Source organism: Rissa tridactyla, chromosome 11 (genome assembly GCF_028500815.1).
Source record: "Rissa tridactyla isolate bRisTri1 chromosome 11, bRisTri1.patW.cur.20221130, whole genome shotgun sequence".
Lineage (NCBI taxonomy): Eukaryota > Metazoa > Chordata > Aves > Charadriiformes > Laridae > Rissa > Rissa tridactyla.
This window is the reverse complement of record NC_071476.1, coordinates 21,826,524-21,844,082: the sequence shown is the minus strand read 5'-3', so window position 1 is coordinate 21,844,082 and position 17,559 is coordinate 21,826,524. Positions and strand designations below refer to the sequence as shown.

The 17,559-nt window shown below is 50.5% G+C and overlaps 1 protein-coding gene across 2 annotated transcripts in view; it reads right to left on the bottom strand.

Moving 5' to 3' along the window:
* Positions 1-11,922, bottom strand: part of CYSTM1 (cysteine rich transmembrane module containing 1) — a 28,847-nt gene extending 16,925 nt beyond the window's left edge. The window contains exon 1 of one of the 2 annotated variants that reach the window (XM_054217361.1): positions 11,813-11,922. The gene's annotated coding sequence lies outside the window, so the exon portion shown is untranslated. The remainder of the gene's footprint in view (positions 1-11,812) is intronic. The other variant, XM_054217360.1, reaches the window with a different exon arrangement.
* Between the last annotated feature and the right edge of the window lie 5,637 nt (positions 11,923-17,559).

Genomic DNA, 17,559 nt, shown 5'->3' with positions numbered 1-17,559 from the left:
TTTTGTCCGCTTCATCCACAACCATGTAATTCCCGTTTCAGATTGCTCTCCAGAGAGGCCTACATTAAGTTTAAGAAACAGACCTCAAAATACCTGATCAAGCAGTGAGTTTATTTTTAAACCTATCACAGAGGCAGAGACTGCGTTGAAGTGATTTAAGTGACATGAGTTCAGCAGCAGAGTGACTTGCTGCTTTCCAGTCATGCATCAGCTATTCACCCTAAGACATTTAACAGTCTTGCAAAGCAAAATCCTCTGCTTCCACTCCTGATTAAATTGCTTTTAGGAGAGATTTAGAAGTGATTACTTTATGTCGATATTAAAAAAAAAAAAAAACCAAACAAATATGCAGACATGCAGCCCATTCCAGACATGTCTGGTAGCCTCGACCGGAGAAAGAGTGAATGCAAACATCCATTACACTTCTGCTAATTGTTACAAGCATCTAGACCAGCACTCTGGAGCAAGACTGTATACGAGTAATTTCCTGATGACACTGTAACCCACCACATTGCGTATTCTTCCAGTAATATGCAACTGAATCATTAAGCAGCCACAAGCAGTCAGGACCTTGGACTCAGTCTCATTCAAAAAGCAACACTAATGACACCTCAGAGAGCTGGTGTTCATAAAACCTACCTAATGTATTACTCATGGTACAGCCATCAAAAGACAAGACTGTCACAATAATGCAACTTTAATTAACCTCTAAGCAGCATGAGTAAGCAAACCATTTCTTACATTAGGTCTCTGAAGCTTCTCCCTGTTTGAGAAACAGAAGTGTCCTTAATACCATGTGTTCAGGAACCATCCTGACTGAAGTAGCTGTACCCTGCTATTTCCTTTTACCATTACAGGGTGCAGAAGGGCCACCCTTTGCAGCACACCTCCTCCCACACGCCTTGCGCTTCAGCAAGGAATACTAGGAGCATAATTTGCCTCTGCTGAGGCTCACTGCTGCCGGCATGGAGCAGGAGAGGCCGACAACCCTTTGGATGGTGTTGGAAAGGGCAGGCAGCTGGGCTAGACTGGATGCTCTGTACTGTGCGCCCACTTCTGGGTATGTGCAGATTTTGAGTCCAGAGTAGACCATTCGCACATCTACACTGAGCTCTGGCATGATGCAGATTAAAGAATTTCACCTTTGTAACTCTATGGCAAGCCCAGAGCAGTCATCTGCCAGGCAGAAGCCAAGCAAGTGAAGCCTCTGGGGCTATGTTTAGCTGCTGCAGTCCCTGACAGTGCTGAAGTGAGCTTTGTTTGTTTATGGCTTGCTATTTCATCACCTCAGAGAGCACTGACTGTTTCTCCCCAAGGAAATATCCCCAGGCTCTCTGCTTATTTACTTGTCACTCTTGCCTGGACGTTTCTATCACGATGCTCACCGCCATACAGGCACTTTGGGGCTCTCCCATGCAGGCAGCCCCCTCCCACTCTCGCAGTAACAGCCAGTCTGGTCACACACAATGCCCAGGACAGCACTGCCGACTCAAGACGACTCCAGAGGCAGGGAACAGGGCTGATGTCCCTCCCACGATGAAGCCCTTCAGTGCTGTCAGGCTGGGTCTTTCCAGGCCTCGCTAGCCTGCAGTTGTCATTCACTTGAATTCATTCTAATGCTCCTCTTGCTGTGCAAGCTAGGCACAGTCCCAGTTAACTGCTAAGGCAGTGCTGTTACCTTTCAAATTATATTTCTTAATGTCTTTGACAAGAGTTTTAACTGTTTAACCAGTGCCAGGGATGAGAGGAATTTTTTTTTTCCCCATTGCCAGGCCAGCCAGACTGCTTAACTGCTCATTTTAAAATGGACAAGCACAACGTGTTTAACTGGAGGCTCTTATACCACCGTACTGCACTGCAATGCCTCTACCAAGTCTGCAGCAAGGAAATCCTCCCTTCAGTGCAAGGCCGTCAGCAAGCCCTACAACTCACTTCAATGCAACAAACTAGAGAATTGGGATATAATGGGCCACTAACGTTCATCTAACCCAGAAAATCATCCCAAAATAGCAGCCAAAAGCAAGTTCCCAGGGAAGAACAAGGCCAGAGATAGCACGTGTATACCTACCTACTGTTGCACACGGCAGGGTAACCATTTCATGCCCAAGCCGGACAGGACCCCGGCAACCAGCAGACCCCTGTGAACGCCCCCCTGACTTTGCTCAGCCTCCCTGAGCTGGCATACAGCTGCAGTGCCCGCTCCCAGCACAAGGGGATCCAAAGCTCCGCTGCATGCCTTGTGGAAAACTGCCTCCTGCCCCACTGGGGTGACTGTAGGAGGTAGGGATCGGCAGTCACCCTCCTGGATTTAGGGATTCGCCAAACCGGGGAGGAGGCATGTGGGAGCCCCCTGTTCCAGTCTGAAGAGCCCCAGCCCACCCTCTGCTTCTCGGGCAGGAGCCAGCCCCTCCAGGCCTGTTCTAGGCTGTAAGTGGGCACCCTAGATATACATATATTTGTGTATATATATACACGCATATATACACATAAGGCAGCAAACTGCAGATCATGGTTTTTGTTCATAAACCTTTTCTTAAGAACCCCCAGGGCTCAGCTTGCTTTAGTGATCATGGCCAAGCTCCAGCGAAGAGTCACATTCATACTTTGGTTTTCCGAAGCCCTCCTACGCAACAGGACGGTCAGCTCAGCCCATCCTTTCCCGTGAAGTTCACTGAAGTCCAGTCTTCCCTTCTGTCCCTTCATACGCATCAGTTCATTTTATCTACGTTCGCTATCATTGCCATTTTAGTGCTGTAGGAAGGCTTAAATGATGTTGCAATTCTTCAGTTGGCAGTGAACTGAGATTCAGGCAGCGGATAACTTAAATTCAGCCATCACACCGCTCCCTAGCCACGGGGACTTGTGCTGGGACACCCAGGGGCCATCCTCCACCGTCAGGGCTAGCCATTTCCTCCCTTCCCTGCTCCCATCAGTACCCAAGCAGGAAGCCTGCCCGCTATCCCACAGCTGCCTGGTTTCTATAAGAGCACCCAGCAAGGAACCATACCAAAAGCCCTTTGGAGAGCTGGTGCAACTGCTGGTGCAACCACATGGGCAGAAAAGCATCTCTGCAGAAAGGTCTTGAGATGATTATCAGCTGTACGTGGTAAAGCTTAGAAACCACTGGAAGAGTGTGGTAAGATGAGAGCCTGGCTAAAACCAACAGTTGTGGGAGATGACTCAAGAAAACTGCACATCTGCAGCTCTGAAGAGTCTGAGAAACTGGAAAGAAAGTTAAAAACCCAAGTCTGACAATGGCTTGGGCAAACAGGAAAGTGGTGGCATAGGGAACAAGAAAGAAATACCAGTGCTCTTTGCATGTTTAACAGCTCCACGTTAGCCACATCAAAACAGTTTCCGAAAAGGAGGCAGGTTTGGAGTGGAGCTAGTAACTGAGCTTCTGCCTGTTAATGCAGGAGAGGGACTGAAGAGAAAACTGGAGTCTACTAAAAGCCAGAAAGATGCCTGGGCAGAGACCTCAGAAGAACAACAGAAAACATGAAGAGTGAGATTAAGAAGTTACTTTTCCCCTCAAAGTTGAGGGTAAAGTAACAAAACCGAGATTAGGCAAGAAGTAAAGGAGAGCATCCAGCAAGAACAGTTTCAGCAGCAACTGTATGGGAGTTTTATTGGCAGGGTGATCTGTGATGAATGAGAAGAGAAAACTCCCAAAGAATTTATCAAGCTATTCAGCAAAACTGGGAGGCGATTGTGGAAACCAGGTCCTCCAGAGGTCCTAAGTACTACTTCTGTCCACTCCCTCCCAGCTCTGCCTCAGCTGTGAAGGTCAGCCTTCTTGCAATGGTCTTTGTCCTCAGTTACATTCTCAGGAAGAATGTTTCGTTGTCCTCCACTATCAGTTACTGCCACGCACATACCCTTCCTTACTTGCCCTTTTTGAACCGTGTGACATTTTCCTCCTTCTCATGAGCTCATACATGATTTTAAATGCTTATTGGCCCTATTTACTCATCTGGGTACGTGTTCGCAAGGCAGAGCCTTGACTCATTAAGCAGATACTTTTCAGAGACATACTTGAGCTCCTAGTCAAACATACCGTCAAGCTTTGCTGCGCGTTTTCACCCCAACTAGTAATTCCATGTGAGCTGCAACCAAGACCAACTCCTATGAGCTTGCATCAGGGCTCATAACTGTGGGTTTCCCAATGAGCACCTCCCGGAGACAAACCTTGAAAGAAAGAAGCCAACGCACCAGTAAAACCCTTTGTTTTCCATGGCACTGCAGGAGGTCCATCAGGAAGAGCCAGTAGAGCCCTACAGTGTCTCACCCAATGTGAAACTTCATTAAGCACTAAACCCAGGAAAGAAAGATTTCCTCGACTGTTGCTAAGCATTTGTCCTCTGTTGCTGGTTAGCAATAGAGAAATTACGAGTTCACCTGAAGAGAATGACAAAATGTGTTCCTGTTCCTTCCTCTCTCCCCCCGCCATTAGTACCTTTGCTAAGAGGTAAGTTCATTAATGCATCATTAAGATTCCTTAAGCTATCTTCAAACTCCTTTGTTCAACACTGCTGAGCAAATGTTATTTCCCCTACCCTAACAGAAGGGGGTTATTTTTAAACAAGCAGCTTACCATACCCCAAAAGGCTGCACTGTCTCCCATAAGGTCTGTAAAAAAGAAATCACTGAAGTACACACACAATATGTCATACAGCGAACACATATGGCACTATATAAGCATGTATATATAGAGACACATACAGAGATACGAGTATGCAAGAACTACCACCCTATGCAAGAACATAAGTCCCTCTACACCTGTAACCTGTCTTTGACTAAGGCTTAGCAAAAGGTGCAAGTACAGAACTATGATGCTTTGCATACACATATATATACAGAACTATGATCCTTTGTATACACTACATCTATAATTCTTTTTTAAACCTGTCTATTTTGGCAACCGATACACCTTAGAGAAACACACTTCATCATTAAGCCTTGAAAATACCTACTTCTTTCTGATTGCTTTAAACTTACTGCCTCACACAGGGTCAGCGTACCAATGCGGCTGTTACACAACCAGTCAGTCACTGCTCCTGACTCTCCTCTTCCAGCACACCCGGGAATCTATTCTTTTTTATTCTCCGGGCATCTCTCCTGAGCTGAGGACACAGCCTGTCCTGTTCCTTGGTCATTCTTGCCACCCACTGCTATGCCTTTAGTTTCACCATTTGCCTGAGAGGGAGCAAGCAGGCTGCATGAAGCTCTGCTGCGCAGTGCTGCAGCAGTCTTCTGCTCTCTCTCCCTTTCCTAGCCCACTCTCAGGACAGCTCTTGCCATACATCAAGCCAAACACAGAGCTCGAGTTGCACCGTACCGGCTGTAACTGCAAGATCCTTCTGAGTGGGAACAGCTCAGGTAGAGCCTATCACTGCACACGTACAGCTAGGACCATCCTTTTCACACACATGGCTCACTCACCAACGCACAGTCTCTTCCACCGTTTCACTGACCAGGTATCAGACCCATCCACAAGTCTCTGAAAACAGCCTGAGTTTCAACCTGGGAAAGTCTCATCATCCACAGCATGCCACCTATTTACCCCTTTTTACAGATCAGCAGATGGTGGATTATGATTCACCTTTATCCCATCTATGTTTAGGAATCACTGGGAAGGATTTTTTCCCCCCACCCCAAACCAGGAAAAAAAAAAAAGAAATCAGCAGCCTCATTTAGCTATCTGACCACCACCTCGCTTCACAAGAGCAGCCCTGCAGCACAGCATGAGGGTCTGAACAGGTAGGACTTTGGTCAGAACATAACACGATGCAGGAAAACAACCAAGAATGAAGAGAACAAGGGAAAGAGCGATGGAAGGCAAGCACTTCTGCTAGCGGAAGGGATTCCCAAACAAAAAAGCCTTCACACCCTGCTGATAAGACCCAGTTTCACCCTTTTCCCTCCTCCAAAAGGCCACTTACAAGGCTGCTGCTCCCAAGCACCTCTTCTGAAGTCAGCATAATTCTGGCCTTTAAAGTGACTGGAGACCAGTATGAATCTGCTTCTACTTGTTAGCACTGACACCACCCCATTACCTTAGCAAAACTGAAAAGAGCACGCATAGAAGAACCATCTGCATTTTTACACAGTGAATGTTCACAGCTGCTAATCCACCTGCAAAGAAATACCAGTCTCTATAGACTGTTGCCTGCAAGTCATATCCTTCAAACGCAATCTCCTATGCAAGACAATCAATTAAATAAAAGGCTATGTAGGCAGAGGGAGATGATAATCTAATCTGGGTACTGAAATGGGGTTAAATGCCTTCTGTTGCATAGGGAACACTGCAAGAAAGCCCTCTGAAAACAAATGGGGGATTAATAAGTTAAAAAAACCCCAAAGCAGATCCACAGTCTGGAACACCTAGACAACTTTCCCCCCAAAAAAACCAACAGTTAGCAGATTTTAGGAATTTAAAGGCAAGAAGTTGTTTGTTTTTAGAACTGCAGAACAACCACCACAGCATATGAGGTGCTCTAGTCAGGAGGAATCACATTTTGAGCATGTCTGATACTGATTCAGCTGGCCTTTGCACAGATGGAAGATGGAGGGCACGGTGAGAGGCACAGATCCTGAGAAGGGCAACTGGGGCACCCTGATGTAACCCACCCCTTCCAATGCCTGCAGCACTAGGAAGTAGTTTTCCAATACAGAGCTCTAATGGAAAGTACATTTAACATCAACAATCCAGCTCCTGGCAACCAGCCTAGAATTTAAATTACATTTCATATGAACAGTATCCAAATGAAAAAAAAAAATAAATAAGCAGAAGTGGCTTTTAAATGGCACTGGTTCTGTGTTTCCCTCTTACCAGCTTCTTTGCAAGCTCCATTTAGTGATTGCATGAAAGGTACGCTAAGGATAAATTGTAAGAGATTCCCTTCTTGCTCAGTTCGCTTCCAGGAAGAGCCTCCTCCCAGGTTTGCTCACCCACTTCACCAGGCAGCACCATCAGCCTAGCGTGATAGCTGAAGGAGAACTGCACCCACCTCTTCTGACAAAAGCTGCTCAAAACTGGTTTACTTCCCAAAACGCAGGTCTAGGCAAATGTGAAAAGACCAGCTTTATGCTATCAAAGGAAGAGCTAGAAAACACTGCTTTGTTCAAACCAAACTTCTTTAAGAGGTCTCCGGGATACTCCCCGGTCATTAGGAGGATGTGCATTTCCTCACCCTCATTCGAGTGCCTGCCAGGCATTTCCTGCACAAAAATACGAGCTGCTGTTCCGAGTGGCTGAAACCACCAGATCAGGCAGCTCTGCGGAGTGAACAGCAGTGGTTTGGATGAACAGGCATTTAGCCTTCCAAGCTTCTGAGCCAGGTGTTCTCTCCTGCCAGTACCCTCCAAGCCCTCCAGAGGCCTGAAGTCTGCTTGTCTCTGCAGAGAGCGTGTTTGATGTGCAAGCTGACACTTGTGTCCTTACAAACTGTCCCACCCCTCCAGTCCATCGTCTGTCCTGCCTTCTTGGATACCACGGTTTTCATCATCTCTAAAGGGCCAGTAGTCACGTTGACAGTATTTGCCTCAGACTCAATGTCCTTTGTAGAGCTTCGCAGTCACAGGATCTGCCCTTGCTATTCCGTCTCCATGGGACTCTCTAACAATGCAGCCTCATGCCCACACAGGTTTGAATGCCAGGATTTTCCTCGTGCAGACAAGCTTCAGCATCTTGTCAATTTTTACAAACATACAAAACTTCTACAGAAATACTACTTGTAACTTATTGCCTAGTTTTCCTGCTTGCAACACAGTGTCCACCTATAGGTTCTGCATGGCAGAAGAAAAGTATGAAGCTGGAAGAGCCACATGTGTAGTTCCTACAATAAAAGCATTAATGAAAAAAAAAAATCAAATCCAAGGCTCTGCTACTGTTATTACCTGAACTGCATTCTTACAGGGAAAAAATATTTAAGTTTTTCAGACATCCATGGAAAGGTTTTAAGAACATATGATTTAACACCAGAGACTAACAATTACAATGCTGGGAAGTACCACAGCACAGCCCCTCTGGTGTTACAAGCCAAGGCACTTGCTGCTGACATGCCAGCTGAGACTCTGCCCAGTTACAGAAGTGCTTGTGGCAAAACATAGAAGCAGCAAAGCCCTTTACTCAGAAATCATGGCCAGATATGCACACTAACAGCCTGTTTACAGGTTTCGAATGCTTTTGCGTGCACTGCTCTTGTTCAAGTCTTTGCATGATGTGCTACATTAGATAATTCCAGAAATACACAAATATATTAAGACAGTTTTAAGGTGCAATAAATACCAAAACCAAAAATCAATGAAAGCATCTGATTGTCAAGTTTAACTATTATTTGCAGGGTCTAGTTTAAGAAAGAAGCTTTGTTGGTCCAACTGAGAAGAAAATGTGAAATAAACAGCATGACTGGCAAGAAAATTAATCAGCACAGTTAATACATTCACATGTGCTACTCAGATGGTATTCTGGCAGCATCCCAGCAATGAAACAGCAGTAGTCTTTCACGATAGCCTCCCCAGCTCTGATGCCCTGACGGATTTAGTGAAGATATTACCCAGACTGCATGATGATGTTCTACCATCTCGAGCAGGAAACACACCGAAGAGCAGCACACGGCTTCTAAGACACAGTGAAGTCAGCGTATGCAGACAGTATGCATTTTCTACAGCTAAGATCTCATTACTCAGAATGGTATTTTCGTGACTGGCTGGAAAGTGGAATAAGACAGAGATTGTTTCCTCACATTTCCTCGCTTTTTCTGCTTTACCATATCCTATATGCAGTCGTAACGCAATGCTTTACTTTGCCTGTAGGGCGTATACAAGAATCTTTTAACGGCTGCTTGTCACAGGGCACAAGCAAGTACCCCTGACACCAGTTGTCACAAAACCAAAAAACCCTTTGCCTTACTCTGTCAGAGGTTGAAGAGAAGCTATTACAGTTCAGGGCACTGCCCTCAATAGCTCATGAGACCAAATAAAGCCACAACAATGCACTATAATGGTGATGTAGAAATATATCTTTCTGATACGCAAGTGAAAGAAACAGCAGCTTTTGTTTAGTGGCGGTGGTGCCTGGCAAACGGAGTACAATAGACCAGGCATTTCCAAACGGGTGCATTCCCCGAAGCCCTCTGCAACCCTCACGGGCCATGGGCAGGCACTGAAACACAACGCAGCTCCCTCCCCAAGAAAGCAGCATGGTGGCGGTGGCAGCAGGACAAGCACTTCATCCCAAGTCCAGAGTAAGGCAACCTCCCCCATCCCAGGACGAGTGGCCTTGGAGTCTCACATGCTGCCTTGTGGGAAGCCAAGCTGCAGCCGGCAGGATGCCAGAACTGGCAATACCGATCGTCTGCCTGAATGACTCAGGCTTCTTGCTATCTTCCCTTATTCCCAAAAATGACAGAGTGCTATTTTCTACTCATTAAGCCATACGGTTTCAGTGCAGAAACAGGAAGTTGAGAAAGGCACAATACACAACCAAGAGAGTAGAAAACATCAATATCGAAGGCAGGCATTCGAACCCTATTCATTCAAGTCTTCAGCTGCCACTACAAGTTTTCACGGCCCCCTGCTAAGCCTACAGCCACACCACAGGGAGATCACAAGCAGGCAGCAGGAGAAATGCAGACCTGTTTGTTGAAAATCCAGAGTTACACAAGCTTGCTCTGCCCTCCTAGAAAAAATTAAGTAACATATTAATCTGAACATGCACAGAACTACCCTGAAAACAGGTAGCTCCTCTGTTTACCACAAACAGAGCCCTACAGGTAATTCTCCATCATCCCACTGCAACCCTATGAGCAGGAACATCGCTGCTTGCGCTTACAGGAACACCTCTGGTTTTTTACACAGCAAGCCACTGCTGATTTTAAATGTAGTATGGACCTGGGGGGGCACATGGCAGCAAAACACTGAAGCCCTCTCCTCTAACTGACACCGGGGTACAACCTCGCAGGGTCTGCTCACCTCACATCAGAGCCACTCGTATACAGGGCATTCTCTTCTCCTCCTCAGCCTCTGCAGCGAGGACACCCACCAGCCTCTACAGATTATCAGCTACTGCTCCCAAACCATTAGGGGAATGACAGATCAGGATTTTATCAAAGATGGTCTTTACAGCACATGAATAAGCGGCAGAGTGTAGCAGACTTAGTGCTGAAGAAGTTTCAGTACTTGGCAAAACACTATTGTGTGCAGTGCAAAAGATTATTATCCAACATGCGCACTAATTCCTGACTGTCCTCAAAAAGCACTGAAATACGATCACTAAAATGTATCAAGTCTCAGCATTTTCTGCCTCCTCCTCAGTCTGTCTGATATAGTAATGGCATTATTACCACCCAACGTGTCTAGGAAGAGTCAGCCTTTTTATTAAAACAACTGATGCAGTTGAAAGAAAAAGACACATTTTCTGGCACAGCAGCACTTCCCACGCCTTGTATCTCATCTCTATACTTACCATAGCACAAAGGAGGTGGCAGCTGCTCCGCACGGTCATTTTAACTCACCTACACTTACTACCTTACCAAGACTTACCCAATTTAGACAATCGGGTTGAACCTTCTGCTCACACGAGTCTAGTAGCAAAGGTTAAAGCAACAAAAGCAAAAAGCACTGGGGTTTTTTTTGTTGTTCCTTTCAGATAGAGCTAAACATGAATCTAGGATGACTGCGACAGATCTTAGAGCTGCCCTGGACACACAGGGTCTCCCTGCTGCTATCAGAAGGGGCTTCCGGATCCGCGTGGCAGACGAGAGGAGACAAGTACTCTCCTCTCCTTATTCTATTTCACCATGACATTTAATTATCCAAATGAGGTCTCCAACAGCTATAGGAACAAGAAATAGAAATCCAGGACAACCATAATGACTTTTAAACACACAGTGCAGCATTACTATTTTTTACTCAGAGAGTGCTAGCATACCTCTTGCTCTACACTAAATAAGACCATTAGTATTAAACATGCCCATCTGCTTTGATCGCAGACACTTGCCTCCCTCTTCTCCCCCCACGTTGCATAAACAACTGCCAGCCGAGCAGCACGGGGCAGGGACTGCAAAACCCCACAGCCACCTCGCTCCCTGCAACGAAAACCTGAGAGAGACGAATGCAACTTTTTGATAACAAACGCATCGTCAGAACTGGCAGAGAGGGAGGGAGACTCCCAGGGCAGCGGCACCGCGGCCCGGACCTGTCTGGGGGGCTTCACTGGTGATTCCAACCCCCTGCTCCGAAGCAGCACTCGCCCGAGCGGACACCTCGGAGGCCCCGCCACCAGATCCGCCGCCTCACAGCTGGGCTCACAGAGGTGGGACGGGTCCCTCTTCATCCCGAGATTTCCTCCTCCTCCCCCCAGCAGCACCGCTGACCAGCACGTTCCCCGCAGCAAGGGCCCCACGGCCACCCCCGGCCCACCCGCCGGGCTCCCTCCCACCCGCACCGGGCCCTCCCTGCGCAGCCCCCAGCGGGCTCACAGCCGCTCACGCGCACCCGCGGGGGGCTCCCGGCCCCGCTCCCGGCCCCATGGCCCCTCACGCACACCCGCGGGGGGCTCCCGGCCCCGCTCCCGGCCCCATGGCCCCTCACGCGCACCCTTGGGGGGCTCCCGGCCCCGCTCCCGGCCCCACTGCCCCTCACGCACACCCGCGGGGGGCTCCCGGCCCCACGACCCCTCACGCACACCCGCGGGGGGCTCCCGGCCCCGCTCCCGGCCCCACTGCCCCTCACGCACACCCGCGGGGGGCTCCCGGCCCCACTGCCCCTCACGCACACCCGCGGGGGGCTCCCGGCCCCTCACGCGCACCTCTTCCACCTCAGGCGCTGCCCGTCTCGCGCCACCGGCGGCACCTGCTGCGCACTCCGCGGCGGGCGCTGACGTCAGGCCGGGAGGGCGGAGGCCCCGCCCCTCGCCGCGCGGAGTGGGGCGGGGGGGAGGGAACGAGGAGGGGGTGGGCACGTCACAAGCCCCCCTCGGGGGGGGGGCGTGGCCAGGCGTGGGCGTGGCCGGGGGGCGTGGCCGGAGGGGTGGGGCGGCGGCCGGCTGGGCCAGCGGGTCGCGTGGGCTGCTCGCCAGCGGCGGATCGCCGAAAATTACCCCTAGCGAGGCCTGGCAAGGGGAATTAAAACAAAAGCGCGGAGTGCAGCCGAGCAGGAGCAGCGGAAGCGACGCCGCCGCGGGGAGACGGGGCCCGGGTGGAGGCAGGGGGGCTTGTCCCCTGGCAGCCTGGCACCCCCAGAACTCCTTGTTTCGGCCGCGTTTTCTGGTTCCTTCTGGAAAACTGAGAGTTACCTCTTAAAATCGGGCACGGTGGAGCCTGGGCTGAGCCCTCCCGGGCGCTCCCGCTGTGGCTGCCGGCCTGGCTCCGGCTCCGTGCAGGGCAGTGCCCCACGTCTCCACGCGGCCCTGACGCCTTCTGCTGATAGCGGGGCGCGTGCGTGGGAGAAGGTCCAAGCGCAGGGACTGGGAACGCAATTAACTGGGGTTTGCCCTGATAAAATAGGTCAGGGACACGGGTCAAAGTGTTAAATTGCCATTCCTGCTCCTCGGCACATGATGGTGACTCACAGGGGTGACGGCCGGCAAGGGCCACCCGCGGAGTGAGGCAGTGCCTGGCGGGCGCATGGTGGGGCTGGGGGCCGTGGTGGTGCCTGCGGGTGGGGGCGGCAGTGGTCCATGGGGAGCAGAGAGGGGCCACCCTGCTGCCGTGCTGCTGTGTGTGCCGAAATCAGCTTCCGTGTTCCCTGCATCAATCGGTAGATCTAATGAGGCCAGTTTAATGCTGAGTCCCTGATGAGGCTCAGCCAGGAAGATGTTATTCAAATTAGCGTAGGCTTGGGCGAGAGAAAAGAGATGCTCCATCTGAAGAACCCAGCACCCTAAGTGCCTCCTAAATGAAACCCTCTGGCTGATGGGAGGTGTGGGAGGCATCAGAGAGCCCTTTCCAGGCAGGCGGCTGCTCCAGCCGAGGCTGCAGTCCCCTGGATGCAGGGAGTGAATTGCCAACCCACCGTCCCCTAGCCACGCTGCCCTCCTCGCAGCCGGCAGGGCCTCCCAGGAGGCAGTTTACTCTGCAAAACGGGAGAAAACTAAGAGAACAAAACAAAACAAAACAATCCTCCGGGTTATTTTGTGCCACACCAGGGAGACCAGTGCAAAGGGGGTGAGGAACGGGTGTGCGCCGAGGGGAAGGTGCCGCGCGCGTGGGTTCAAGGAGGGGCTGCTGCTCCGCTGCCTGGGAAGCCGCAGACCGATTCCCTCACACGCAGCTTGCTTTGTCCTACAATATTGTTTACATATGCGTCTGTAAATGATACCGCCTGCCCAGGTACTGCGCAGCAGACACAATATACATTGTTCCGCTGGTTAACATTAAACTTTCCTTGGTCCTTTACTCCAGTGCCAACGGGCACACCGCGTTGTCTTGTTAAATATTAACTGAAAAAGCAGCTTGAAAAACATTGCTCGGATTCATTAAAATCTTAAAACGACACTCGATACTTAAATCTGCCTATTACCCAGTTTGCACATTCTTCAAATATTAACGCAGTCCAGGCTTTCTTGCTCTTTTTATCCCTTCAACAGAAACTATATATTAATTTCTAGGTGCAGGCATCTTTACTGTACCCTGGAAACAAGGTTGGGGTGTGATGCCATACAACAGATTGGGATTTAGCTCCTACAAAGAGAAGATGAGACAGCTGTCCCCTGGGATGAGAGGAGGCAGGTCTCCTGCTGAGCAAGGACACGTGGAGAGTACGTTCACCCAGTTTCCATCAGGTGTGTCCAGACCTCCCCAGAAGTTAGCTGAGGGGCGGTGGGAGATCCTGGAGGTGTTACACGTGTAGAACTAATGGGTTCACGTGGGCTCCCACACAGGCCTCACTAGGCACCTGCGTGCGAGTGCGATGTGGCCCGCCCTGAGCCGCAGCTGAGGGCAGGAAACTCCTGAGATACGCCAACGTGGTTGTTGGAAAATATTGTCCGAGATGCTGGGAGACAGACTGGCTTTGGCACCTATGAAACCAGTCCCCGTTACACTTTTCTTTTACCAGTGATTTTCACCTTTGCTTTCTCCTGTTCCCTGATACAACCTACCCTTATTAGCAGAGGTGGGAAGGGAGATGTGAATCCTGTTTACCGGGAAACCTGTGCTGCCTGGAAACTCTGGTTTAGCAACAATTATCTCCCCTAGCCCTCCCCACACCTGGCAAACTCAGTGGCCCTGTAATCACTGCTTTTGTCTTTGGTGTTTACTTTTTTTTCATTCTGATTGCCTGAAAGACACAAGCCAGAGGGAACACTTGACCTTGCAGAGGACGGATGCAGAAGCTGGACCCACACAGCACGGACAGCTGCAGAGAAGAGGTGAACCGTAAGAAGGGGAACAGCAGAGTGTAAGACCATTGCCACAAGGACTTGCTGTGGTTGCTTGCCCCCATTCTTTCCGCTTTCGCACCTCTTTCCACACAGTCTTTTGGTTAAACCTGTTGCAAAAGCCTTGTGAAACACCCCGCTGTCTTGCAAGACGGTTCTGTGAGACTACAGGTTGCAGGTGGGGCAGGGCAGGTTTGAGTTTTGCTGGCTAGTGGTTTCGGCCGTTGCTGGCTATTGGTTTTGGGAGAGGTGTCTGCGGGGCAGAAAGGATCGGGGAGGAGATATCCGCATCCTTTTCTCTGTGATAGTGCCAGCTGAAGAGATCCCGGTCCATCGCCACACTCCACCAGCCTGCGTGTTCATTCCAGCACCTCCACACAGAAATACCCTTTAGGACCTTGTGGGCAGATCCGGATGGATACAACACCTCAAAATGAAAATGCTGCCTGGGAGGATGAGGTCAGTGGATCTGCACTCTCCGTGCTGAAATCCCAAGGCCTGCCTGGGACAAAGGTCTTTCTTACCCACCACCTGTACTATCAGGAAGTTTTTGTGGCTCGCTTGATAAAAACTAGCAGTTTAAAAGTTCAGGTCTGTAGTTTCTTTTAGGGACGCAGATGTCTTTAGAAGAAGGTATTTGCCTGCCCTGCCAGGAGCTGTGCCCGGGTGTGTGATCCGAATTAAATGAGTGCTGCTGGATCCGGGAGTGGATGGGGCTGGTACTCCTGATGGCAAACCATGGTCCTGCGAGCAGAGAAGCAGCAGCAACCCAGGCTGCAAAACCCAAGTGTGAAGTGGCTGCAAAACCCAAGTGCTGGCTGGTCCAACCTGAGTCCCAGACTCCTGGCATGATGCTGTTGAACAGATACCATGGCCCTTCCCATCTTGCCAGCCCCATCGGGGTGACTCCAATCCCTGCACTCCAGAAGCTGGCTCTGTGACAGACCGAGGGGTGCTTGTTCATCCCTCCTTCCTCAGGATGGGTTCTGGAGTGCCTCCCGCTGACTTACGAAACCCACCAACCGCTCCTTGTCTCAGTCGCCCTGTCTGGCGGTGAAATGGAGTGTTACTGGCAGCATCTCCCTCCGTCCCTTCCCCTCTTCAGAGGGCTGTGGAGAACCACATGCTAGAGCAATGCAGAAGGCTGTTACATTGCTCACTGGGTCCTGACCCCCTGCAAGATAGTCGTGAAGCTGATCTGCTCTTCTGTTCGCGCATCCCAGGGCTCTGCATCCTTCCCAAGCTGCTGCGTCTCTCTGGAGACTTGGGTCTGGGCTCCATCACGCTCAGTGTCTTTTGATCCCTGCTTGCTTTGTGCTCATCTCTCACTCCCACCCAGTAGAATAAGATTTATGTTGGCAGATATGATTAGAAGGCTGTTATATTTGGGTATGTGAAAATAGAACATCATCAAGGGCTGGTCTGATCACTAATGGAAAGAGAGGAGAACACCTGGCAAGGCCCTAGGCTCAAGGACCCCTATGTGAAGGTGCCTACTGCAGGGGAGGCTAGAGCCATAGCTCTTCTTCTGCTATACTGGGGTAAGAGAGGCTTGGGATGTATCTCAAACACATGAATGCTCCCTGCACTCCAGTGGCTGGTGGAAGGAGATCATTTTGCTGTGCCTCAGTTCTCCTGTCTGCAAGAAAAGGCTGAGCACAGGGCACCCCTGAAAGTGTGGATTTCAACTCATCATCGTTTGTAAAGGAGGTGAAGAAACTCAAGACTGTTGGAAGGACGACGTCATTCGTACAGGAGAAGGCGTGCAGCAGAGCCACCGGACTGAGTTCAAAAGGCAGGTGTGACCACTTTGCTCTCCAGCTGGTTTATTCCGAGGGCTGTGGGCAGAGAAAACCTGGTTGCTCTCAAGGGGATGGTTTTGTCCACCAGAGCTGAGGGAGCTGATAAGGAAATACCCGTTACCTCTCTGACTGAGTGCTCTGGAGCTGCCGAGGCACATGTCAGTTCTGCCGACTCCGCTCCAGAGGTGTGGAGAAACCAAGACAGCAGCAACAATAAGCCAAAAGCAACACATCATTCTTGGGCTGGCCTGGCTGCGATTCGGCAGAAGAGATCGATGGAGGCTTGGCAGAGCAGATGTGGGCTGCAGAAATCTTATCTTTGTTTAGGCCACAGGGCCCCCTGATGGTTTTCTCCAGGAGCCCTGGGCAACGCCAGAGAGCCTGCAGGGACCGCAGGGAGATGTCAAGAGCAGCAGCGCTGCAAGCCTCGGATGCGAAGGACTGGAGAAGGCATGGGAATGGTCTCAATGTGATCTTTGTAGAGCCAGAGCAGCTCCCAGCCAGATAGCTAGGGGAATTCACCTGTGGACACAGGATTTGCAGACCTGTCATATTTGGAGTACCTGGTGGCCACGACGTTGCTGCTCTGCAGAATATATGGGCTGCTGGGAGGCTGGGCAGCAAATGCCGGAATTGTCCTTGAGACATTTTAAGAGGGGTCTCACAGGTGGGATAACCTGTTCTTGCCGTAGTCCAGGCTCTTGTGGCAGGGCCGTGTGGATCTAGCCCTCCAAAGGGCCAGGATTTTCATCTCCCATCAGGATCCTGTTTCCGTACTCTGATGCTGGCCCCTGCGCAGCTAAGAGGCTGCAGGCAGAGGCCTGGCGTCGGGAGGATGTTAGGGCAGACCCGCACTGCCCTTCCTATAAATAGGATTTGCTTAGCTGAACAGGTACAACAGAGCTTCAAAGCAGCCCTGAAGCAGCCTCAGAGCAACCCCATCTGGGTCTGGACCCTCGGGCAGACCCCTGCTGCCTTCTTCCACTGTAAGAGTGAGGAGCAGGGGCTGGGCGAGACTCACTCCCCGCTCCACGGAGACCTACCCGCATGGCCAGAAGGCCAGCACCGCCCTGCAGAGCAGACCAGCTGCGGGCCCCCTGTGGTACCCAGGAGCCTTTGGCTCCTGCAAGGCAGACGGAAGGGCAATAGAGCAGGCAGTAACATCGGCGCTCTCCTAACAGTGCCTTTTGCTTCCCATAACCCATTTTGTCCTAAGAATGCTGAGTGCTTCGCAAGATCCTAAATACTGCTACTCAGAGCAGCACCACGAAGACAGAAAGATCTCCCTCCCTCCTAAAGCTCATCTGTCTGGGGTGGCCCACAGTGGTGTGACCCAGCGGGCAGGGCAGGAAAGGAAAAATTGTCCTAAGCCCC